The sequence below is a fragment of the Acartia tonsa genome, chromosome 12 (assembly GCF_053477335.1).
Source record: "Acartia tonsa isolate MP-2025a chromosome 12, ASM5347733v1, whole genome shotgun sequence".
NCBI classification, from domain to species: Eukaryota; Metazoa; Arthropoda; class Copepoda; order Calanoida; family Acartiidae; genus Acartia; species Acartia tonsa.
In genome coordinates, this window is record NC_137271.1 from 43,703,695 (window position 1) to 43,715,427 (window position 11,733).

Consider the following 11,733-nt stretch of genomic DNA (forward strand, 5'->3'; position numbering starts at 1 on the left):
GATAATAAATATTTTTTTGCTTATACAAAAAAAAATATTTATTCCAAAAGTAAAATAAAATAAGTCAAGCCTCCTAAAAAATAATAGCGTATTATATTTGACGCCTATAAAACTGTATGGTTTTTTGTTTTGTTTTTTTGTACCTTTTTACCTATTGGATAGCCCTTTTTATGGTAAGCTTTATATTTGATTGGTCTTGGGCAGGATTTAATCTATTTTGTAGTGGGCTAAAAGACAAATAATAGTTAGTGTCGCAACAATAAATAATGCAGAGGTGGATTCTTGAAAAACTTTTTGGCTCACTGCCTCACTAAAATTAGTGAGGCTCGCTAAAAATGTTGTAAAAAATCTTCCAAAATCGCATAAAAAATCTACAAAAATTAAATAAAATCATAAAAGAGTTATTAGCATATATAATTTTGGAGAATTTATCACAAAAAGTTTTAGCGAGCCTCACTAATTTTAGTGGGCAGTGAGCCAAAAAGTTTTTTAAGAATCCACCTCTGAATTGTGTCTCTTAAGTAAAAAAAAGTTTTTTTTAAGTACTTAACCTTTAAAATCACTTTTAATTGTAAAAAAAAATAAGTAACCACAAAGGCATCCTTGAGGAACGCCAAAAAATTACTAATTTTCCATACTACAATATTTTATTTGTCCTTAAGTCTTATCTTTATATCCGTTCTTAGGTAAATATTCATGTCAGGGACAAAAAGATTTGTAAATATTTTGCACTTTTTTGAGGCTTTTCACTTAAAGTGCCCTGTTGAGTACGGAACCCCCTCCCTTTTTGTTTCCAAAATAAATTGAAATTAAGGGGATGGAGTTAGGGATCTACGGGAATAAGACAATTGCTGATAAATTTATGTGTATCTCCAATTATTATATACAAAATTACCCCTTCTGAAGATTACAATTAATGGTTAAAATGTTTAAAAACTCTACTTATTGAACTAACCAATCAAAATTTAGTAAAAGTCCCCAAAGTTGTCAAGCTAACGAATAAGAAAACGTTATTATAAAACTTTGGGGACTAGTGTAATATATAGCCAATTGTATCCTTCTTTCCTGGGTAGGGGTAGTTTTTGTTCGTTGGGATAGGCTCCGAAAGGTTAGGGTCATCTGCAAATGGTAAAACACAGAAAAAAAGCTACATTTTAAAAATAAGGGGGGGGGGGGATTCGGTGCAACTATTTTACACATTGAACAGAATCAATAAACATTTGGCAGTTTTTATTTCGTATTTTAGATTACGGTACGTATCGGATAGAATAGGGCCCCATAGTGATAGTATACCATAGATTTATAGCCCGCAGAGTTCTAAACTGTAATGAAATTAATATCTATCATGGTTTTGTAGAATCAAAATAAAAATCATTGGCTAGCTTCATTGCTTATTTTTTGAGGTTGAGATTTTGATCTTTAAGTGTCCCTAATAAAGCAATAATTTTAAAGGGTAATTTTTAACAACGTATTTTTATTATTCTATCTGCATTTATAGATACCATGTTTGATCCTGTTCTAAGGAATTCCTTACACAACATAAAAGATTTATAAAACTTTTAAAATTATAATTTATTATTCTACTATCCAATACTCCAACGTTCATTTTACGCATTTTATCAGTAAAGCAAGGTTGACAACATCCATAAAAGCGAAGCTCTGAAACGGTAGAACAAACGAACATTAATATTTGTAGAGTGTCAGAATTGAATAATCAGAATATAAATATATAAAATTCGAAAAAGTTATGCAAATACTGCTTACATTCAGAATAATGTTTAAATACATTTTTAGGACTTGATTATAGAGATGATTCGCTTATAACATTAAACTTTTTTGTTTAAGGAATCAGAAATTAAAAAATCAGATCAATCGGATATTTATTATGTATATAAATTTGTTGTTAGATATAATAAAAAACAACACGTTTAAAATTGACATACGGACATTCTTGTACTGATTATAGAGTTGCTACGCTTTCTAAATTGTACCTAACTACTACAGGAATCATCACGCAAAGTTTGGAATCGATAGGACAATTCTAACCTGTTTAAATTAACGAAAAGAGCTAACTGTGACTTACGGATGGACGGACAGACAGACGGACTGACGGACGGACGGACCGACCATAATTATAGAAAAACTTCGCTTTTAAAAAATTACACCAAAAGTTTGCGTAAATAGAGGTGTCTCCAGAAAGAAAACATTCACAGTGACAGATGACACATACTCAAGCTAACTTGATTCTTGATAAGTTCAATGGAGTGAAACAAAAGTCCTTTTCTTAATAATATATTTATATCGGTGAACATGGCACCCTCTTTGGTCTAATGCAGTTTAGCTTGATATTCAAGTTAACTTGAGGATGTGTAAAGGTGTATCTTCTTCAGTATGGCTTTCAAACCGAATAATATCAGGTGGTTTAGAACCGGTTCTTAAACATACTATAAAATCATATATAGCACTGTATTACAGACAATTTCCCACGAATATTAAATTGAAATAATAAAATCAATAAACAACAAAACTAACAAAACCGCTTTTAATCCGATAATTTTTCATTTTAATATCCTCGGAAAGCAGTCCATAATACGATAGGATATAAAGCTATTAGACCACAAAAGTGAAATTTTAATGGCAACACAAACACTTATAACAATTTTAAATAGAAACTACTTTTTAATCAAGACATATCCATACGTCTGTTCGTCCGTCCTTCCGTAGATTTACATTAATTTAGCAGAAAAATAAAGAATCCTATAATTATTGTATAACAGTTATCTTTATGTTTGTATATTCATTCATGATAATTGACAATAGAAAGAACAAGGACAATTATGCCCATATTCCAAAAGTTTACATTTTCCCTAGATTTTTTACATGTACAATGTATACATGAAAATCAGGGCTCGGCAGCAGCGACTAAGCCCCAAATATATACCCGTTTAGATGTTTTAATTCTTTTAAAGATGGTTTACGATATTTCGGTCAATTTAGACTTCCAGCTGATTTTTAAAGTGGTATAAGGTTGATTTCCCTGAGGCTTACAGGCAGCTGATGCCGAGCCCTGATAGAAATTGAGATTATTTGTCAAATCCTAAAACATTAATTGAATCATCATACTGAAAGCAAAAACTTTCAGCGGATAGTAAAATAAAAATTTATAATCAATTCCATTGCACAGGGTATAGTGTACAATAAAAAACGACACAATACAATACAAATGACCAATGATAAATTAATTAACCAATGGTAAATTGTATACTGGCCTATCATTGGTCATTTGTATTGTATAACGTCATTTTTAATTTGACACTATACACTGTTCTTCCAATTAAGTCGGCCCCAAGGGGAAGAAAGCTATGACCAATAAACTGGTATTAATATTATGATTTTTATTTTATAATTCGTGGAAAATTGTCAAAATAAGATACAATATATAATTTTTTTGTAAGGCTTAGAACTAGTTGTAATACAGCGGATATTAATCGGTTTCAAAGACATACTGGAATAGTTATTTCTCGCATCGTATTATAAACGGCTTTCCGCGGATATAGAAAGTACAATTATGAGATTAAAACTAGTTTTTTTAGCCCCGAGGTGCCGAAGGCGCCGGCTAAAAAAACTGGTTTTAATCTTATGATTGTACATTTCTATATTCGTAGAAAGCTGGATAGAATACGATGCTAGACATAGTTTTTTTCGTATAGATGAGAACCGGTTCCTATCCACCGGATTCGAATGAATACGAGAAAATAAATTACATATAAGCTGCATGAAAAACAAGGTGAGTATAAACAAACAATAATTTGTACATACAAGAGGGGGAGGTAAAGGGGTGGTTATCCCCCCCCCCCAAAAAAAAAAAAAAAAAAAAAGTTTGGAAGTCCATGCCTGTATGCTAGAAAGATTGCCCCCCCCCCCCCTCCATATGAAAAAGCTTGGACATCCTTGTCAACATCAAAATGTGTATTCAAAATTTGTCCTTTAAATGTCATTCAGAAATGTTCATTGATTTTAATTTTAACTAAAGAAAGAAATTATTTTGATATTGTTAGATAATATAAATAGCTAATTAAACATAATAAGATTTTGAAAGTCCTTAACCCCTTACAGTCGGGCTCCTTGCCGTACCTTAATCAATCGGGGGGGGGGGCGTTCAAGGCCCCCCCCCCCTATTATCTCAGTTCCTATTAAAGCTAGAGGGCTAAAAAAATATGTGCAAGTCCCCTGTGTTATGATGAATTTCCGACCTAAAGTAAGTCAAGGTCAATTTTCGCTTCCTTCACCCTTTTATTTAACAACCTTTGTTTTTAGGTCCTTTTTTACTTAAAAATTTCAAACAATTGTAATTTTTTTATTTTTGAAGCTAGAATAAAATTTTTTTTGCAGAAAATGTTTATCTTCATGTAAATTTTATATTTGAAATATCAAAATATAAATTTCAGCGGCCGCAGCTGTACTTGGCGGCTGCCAGCTGCCGAAGTCGGAGGTCGGCGGGAAAACGGCGGCGGATCTTTATGAAATTTTAATACGTTATGTACATATAAGAAAAGCTTAAGTTTGAAATTTGAAGTCTCTAAGTCAAAAATTGCGGCTACAGGAGCCTTTTAAAGATTTCTGGAGACCTGGAGGATCAGGACCTGCAGGATCATACCTGGAACCTAAAATTGACTTGAACACCTGTATTTAATATGAGGATGTACTACTAGAGGATATTTTAGTATTTTGGTAAGATAAAATGCTTTGTTTTAGTCAAAAAAATATTTTTGCTCTTTACCTGGATGACCCTGCCAGGTTTGCTGGCATCCTGTGCCCGCCAGGATGGAGATATTCAAAAAATTTCAACTCTCTGTTATGTCTCATACTCACACTTAAATAGTCGAGCAGTTTGGGCTCTTTATCTTTCACACACAGAAAATGAGATAGAAAAAACCGAATGGGGGAGCGTTAAACGCCCCCCCCCCCCCCCCCGACCGTTAAGGGTTAATGAAAGCTTTTTAGAGTCATTTGAATATTGGGAAATAGTCCCTTTCGTGGCAATGCCCCTTAAAGGAAGCCTGCAAGAAATACCACGCTTTAACTGCTGAAAGACTGCCACAAGTAGACCAAATACCCCAAATTTGAAGCCTTCAGCTTCTATAACAAAAAAGTTCTGGGCATTTTAAAATGACATTTTATGTACAATGAAAATTTTGAAAGAATTGCAATGCTCATGTTGAAAACTTTGAAATTAAACTACGTGGCCTAGAAACAAAATTATAAGCTTATTTTTGTCATAAATTTAGGTTTCCAGTAACTAATTATATTTTTACAATAAAAATACCCATTTTTATAGTCAAAATCATTAAAAAAAAATAGGTTTTACTTGCGTTGTACCGAATGTACTGTAGCCAATCAGAAGGCTGAATCAGCTTAACAACCAATCACAGCTAAGCTTGTATTAGTTTACCCCTTTGTTTCCGCTATGATTTTCGTTTAAAAATGCAATTTAAATCGAATTTTTTTCATAGATTTTGACTATGAAATGTGTTGTTTTTATTGTAAAAATGTAATCAATTACAGGCAATCTAAGTTTCTGACAAAGATAAGGTTATAATTTTGTGTCTAGGCGACGTAATTTAATATTGTTTTTTCTTTTATAAGCATTGGAAATCTTTCAAAAATTCCATTGTACATAAAATGCTATTTTGAAATGCCTAGAACTTTTTTATTATTGAAGCTGAAGGCTTTAAATTTGGGGTATTGGGTCTTCTTGTGGCAGTCTTTCAGCAGTTAAAGCGTGTTATTTCTTGCAGGCGTCCTTTTAGGGGCGATTTGTCGTGTTTTGGAAATGGCTTGTGATATATTATTTTAGGTTAGGTTAGGTTATATTAGGTTAGGTGATTGGCCAATTGGAGCCGCAGGGTTAGAGCCCCCCACAGGGGCTAGAAATAGGAGAAAAGCTACTGTAACAAGGATGACAACATCCATAAAAGCGAAGCACTGAAACGGTAGGACAAACGGATATGAACACTTATATGTACAGAACTGAATAATCAAAATATAAATGTATAAGAGTCGAAGCAAAACTGTAAGTAAATTTGATGAAAACTGCTTTATACAGGATAATGTTCATGGACATACTTACATATTTAGGACTTGATTATAGAGTTGCTTCGCTTACAACATTATACTTTGTTGTCCCAGGAATCATTATACCAAAAATCAGATCAATCTGATGATTAGATCACATAAAATTTGTTGTTAAAAAAGTAAAAAAATCAACATGTTTAAAATGGACGTACACATTTTGGTATTGATTATAGAGTTGCTACGCTTTCTAAATCGTACCTAACTACTACAGGAATCACTATCTAAATTTGAAATCGATAGGAAAATTCTAACATGCCTACATTAACGAAAAAAGCTATCCGTTACGGACGTACGGACGGACGGACGGACGTACGGACGGACCGACCCTAATTATAGAAAAGCTTCGCTTTTAAAAATAAGAAGAAACGCTCCGAATATTGATGACTAAATGGCTGGATAAAAAGTTTTTTTCGGGCTTTCTCTAGGGATCTTAGGGGATAAGACAATAAATTGATTTACATATCTCAAATGATGATTAGAAAATTATTTCATCTGTAGATGAAATTTATTGATTGGTAAGCTTGGACACTGATCATGTTTGAACCAACAAATTAAGGTTTAATAAAATAAGTTTTTAAAAGCGAAGCTTTTCTATAATCAGGGTCGGTCCGTCCGTCCGTAACGGATAAATTTTTTCGTTAATTTAGGCATGTAGGAATTGTCCTATTGATTTCAAACTTTGCATGGTGATTCCTGTAGTAGTTAGGTACAATTTATAAATCGTAGCAACTCTACATTCATTACCAGAATGTCCGTACGTCCATTTTAAACAAGTCGATTTTTTTTACTTTTTTATGTGACATAATAATCCGATTGATCTGATTTTTGATATACTGATTCCTAGGCCAACAAAGTACAATTATATAAGCGAAGCAACTCTATAATCAAGTCCTAAAGTTGTAAGTATGTCCATAAACATTATTCTGTATCAAGCAGTTTTTCAACAATTTTACTTACAATTTTGCTTCGATTCTTTTACATTTATATTTTGATTATTCAGTTCTGACATTATACAAGTGTTTAATGTCCGTTTGTCCTACCGCGTCAGTGCTTCGCTTCTATGGATGTTGTCATCCTTGTTAATTCAATGAATGAGAGAACATATTTATAAAACTTTGGGATCAGTGCACTTTATTGTTTTATGTCCCCTCCCTCCTTAAACCTTATTTTTAAAGGTTAGCTGGGGGACAATCAGCTTAAACTTAAACAGGACTTAATCATTTCTTTAAATCAATACGGCCGTTACGAGATCTTAGCGAAAATATATATGTTAATTACTAATTTATAGTATAGGATATTGTAGAAACTTTTGATTATAAAAATGAGTATTTTTTCGATTATTTAATTATCAAGTATACTATTTTTCATTAATCCTTATCTGAATTCAAAAATTTAAATAAAAAATTATTAGTGAAGGTTATATTTATCTATTATGCATCGTACAAATTTGTTTTGTCATATATGAGGTAATAACTTTTCTTCAAACAAGTATTGTTAAAAAGTATATGAGCAAAAAAACAATTCGCAAAAACCTCTGAACATACCACAAAAAAAGAATGCGCTACGCCAATTTAATTTAAGCCCTGAGCTTTTTAAAGTCAGAGGATTTTTTGCCCAAAAAAATCAAATTGATGTTTTTAGAAGAAAAAAAGCTTGGACGTCCTTCTATGACGTCCATGAATATCATAAAAGCCAAAACAGTAAGATTATTAATGATTACTACACTGATTAATTAAATTCTTACAAGAAAAATTCACTTTCTACCTACATATATTTATTTGCATTATAAAGTTTTTCGTCGTTTTATGACATTTAGAGATAAAATAATAAATTTGACTCATAGGTTTACAGGGAGGGAGGGGACATTGGGCTGTTTATCAAACTAGTCCCCAAAGTTTTATGATAGCGTTTTCTTATTTGTTGGCCTAACCTGGGGACTTATAATTTGATTTTTATAGGTTGGTTCATTAAGTTTAGTGTCCAAACATTTCAGCCACTAATTGTAATCTACGTAAGTTAAAATTTTGTTTATTATCAATGGGGAAGTTCATCAATTTTTTGGACATTGTCTTATCCCTTTAGATGCCTGTGACAATAAACATTTATTAAATCTACGACCCTTTACACTCCCAATAATGAACGGCCTTAAAAGTTAATATTTCACATACAAGGATTGGATGTGCGATTATTTATCTTACATTGTGCTTTTTCTGTATCCCTTAATAATTTAAAAATAAAATTGTATACAAAAATTTGTTTATTCTTTACTTATTTATAAAATTCTTATCTTCTGTTGAAAACTTATCATCTCAAAAGAATTTTAGAAGCGCAGCAACTATATTTTTATAAATTATTTGCATTCTGTTATAATGTTGAAAATTTAGTTACTAGTGCATATATTTACTCTTTAATTAGTGTAACGTCTGTTCGTCTACAGTAATAATCAAACAAGAATGACAACATCCATAAAAGCGAAGCACTGAAACGGTAGGACAAACGGACATTAACACTTGTAAAGTGTAAGAACTGAATAATCAGAATATAAAAGTATAAGAGTCGATGCAAAATTGTTAGTAAATTTGTTGAAAAAATGCTTGATACAGAATAATGTTTATGGGCATGCTGACATTTTTAAGACTTAATTATTACAGAGTTGCTTCGCTTATAGTATTGTATTTTGTTGTCCTAGGAATAAGTACACAAAAAATCAGATCAATCAGATGATTAGATTACATCAAAATTTGTTATTAAAAAAGTAATAAAATCAACATGTTTAAATGGACGTACGGACATTCTGGTAACGAGTATAGAGTTGATACCCTTTCTAAATCGTACCTAACTACTACAGAAATCATCATGCAAAGTTTGAAATCGATAGGACAATTCCAACATGACTAAATTAACGAATAAAAGCTATCTATCTCGGACGGACGTACGGACGGACGGACCGACCCTAATAATAGAAAAGCCCTGCTTTTTAAAATCAGACATGAGACTTCATAGAAATAAGGAATCATCCATCTCTTTTTTTCCACTTCTCCTCTCATCCCTCATTTTTATGATGTCACATGGCTGATTTTTGAGACACTTTGTAAAGCTTCAAATTTAGGTAAACAAAGGCTGTATAAAGTCATAAACTGTATAAATTAGATATACATTTAGCAAAAATGGCCTGTGAATTTTTTTCTGGCATTATTGGCCAAAAATGATTTTGATACTTTTGACATTATGCCATAGTTTTAGTTGACAATATTTCACTAATATTTTTCTAGCCAAGCGGCTAATATTCATAAGCAAAAAAAATTTCTATTAGCAAAGCTACTCTATAATCCAGTTTGTCTATCTGTCGGTCCATCAGTATCACTATAATATTTTCTTGGCTTCTATTTAAAATAGCTTACATAAAACAGCTTAATGTTTGGTGATGGATCTCTGTTTCAATATTTAATTTTATAGGTCGTTTGGTCAAACTTTAAAAGACAAAGAAATATATTTTTAAAGATTGCTTAATTTTTAAAAAGGATTCATCTGTTTTATAACTTTTGCTTTTGTCCTTTTGCCCAACCTTGAATTTTGTGGGCTTTGCTGGCTGCCTATGGATATTTTCATCCTTGCTAGCAAGTGCTTTGTTAATGTACTCTAAATGTCCTTGTTATAATGAAACGTGATTGTGGTCACAAAATTCTACACATTAAGGTTATTGTGTATTTTTTATTTATTTGTGTATTCAAAACATCCCATGAATCCATCAACTACCTGTACGCATTTTCCCCTTGCAGCTGTCTATAGTGCCCTAGAAAAATGGATATATATGTCACCGCGTTTGGCTTACATGTTCCATTGACGTCATAGTAGAGGGAAAGAGAAATTATAGGAGGATAAACACCCCCAAGATATTTTATGTATAGGGTATTTTAGGTAAGACTTCAATTGAATAGGCACGTCAAAAGTGGCGACATCTATCCCTATTTTGCTAGGGCACAATAGACAGCTACTTGTCCCTTGGATAGGCTTAACTTTGCTTGAGTCTGAACAATCTCTATGGTTAATCAAAAAAAATAATGTCCATGTTAGCAACCTAAATTGACGACAATTTTCACCCCTGTCATAATAACCACGTATATTCTACATCCATTCATGTGTTAACCTGGGGGACTGCCATTTACACATCCAGCAAATTTACAGTGGATGTGTTTTCGCCAGTGCAATGGATGTATTTCTGACAAACTGAATTTTTACTGTATAAATGACAGTAAAATCGATTCTCATGCCATAAATACATCCAACACTGGCAAATATACATCCAATATTTTTATACATATGTCAAAAATACATCTGGATGTGTAGGTGCTATAGCCCCGTTAACCTAGTTTATTATTATACATAGCAACTTAATGCCCTGTTATAATCTAATTAACACATAAATAATAGCACACATATTCTTTAAAATCAAACATATTTAAGACAAGCATTTTAATTTAAAATTTCTTTTATGGAAGGTTGCTTGATTTTTTAATGATAGAATTACAAGTATACATCTAGTCTTACTATCATCAAGAATGCCTAAATTACTACTTGGAAAACCCTTTCAAACAAGCTCTGAAAGTGCAAAATCATTACCTTTAAGGACAGACAAACGGACTTACCATACCAAATAAAAATACTTCCCTTTTGAAAATTAATTCAAACCCTTGATAAAATGATAAAATTTTTCTTCCACCAAATCTATAAAGGCTGCCAAATGAAAAACAATTTTTAGAGATTTTTCATCCCTTGTCCTATCCTTGGTTTCCTGACTCAATCCAACAACTTTGAATTTCTAGGCGTGACTTCTTATATGACGTCATAAAGAAAAAGGGTAAAAACAGGGATTAATAGATTGGTAGATGGAGGATGAATAATTTATAAAGCAATTTCTAATGATTAGAGTAAAACACTAGAGAGAGAAAGGATTAAATAACAGTATCCTCCCATTGCAATCATCTTGTGCAACCTTTCTATTGGGTCATTGAAAATCAACCAATGGTATCGCTTATATTAACTCAGCTAAGTAGCAGAAAATTATTTAGAAGCAGACGAAAAATGAAGGGAGGTAGTTGTCTGTATATACATCTATACTATAGATCTGTTATAGTATGATTGGGTTTGCCCATTGATAGAACCTTACTTTTGTGGATGTTATCATCCTTGTTTTGAGATATTTTACTTATTCCCATTTAACCATGAAACAAGTAAAATTCAAACATTTTTTTAACTCTTTGTTTTAATCTTTAGCTAGAAATAACCAGCAAATTGTCAGGGATGCAGGGGTGGGTAATGTGTATAAATTAAATTTCTTCTCCATTTTCGTTTAAATTATCTTTGGTACCTTAAAAATAAGGAAAGAACGGATTTGGGTTTATTTTAAGTGCCATTGTCATTAACCTCCCTGCTTAACTGTATATGTAAGAAATAAGCAAAAACAAAGGATGATTCTAAAATGGATATGGAATATACGTGGACGTTATAACAGGGGAAAAATTGTTGTCAATTTTGGTTGCTACCATAAACATCATTTATTGGTCAGTTTGTTAATCCAATAGAAGGGGAGGTGATCGA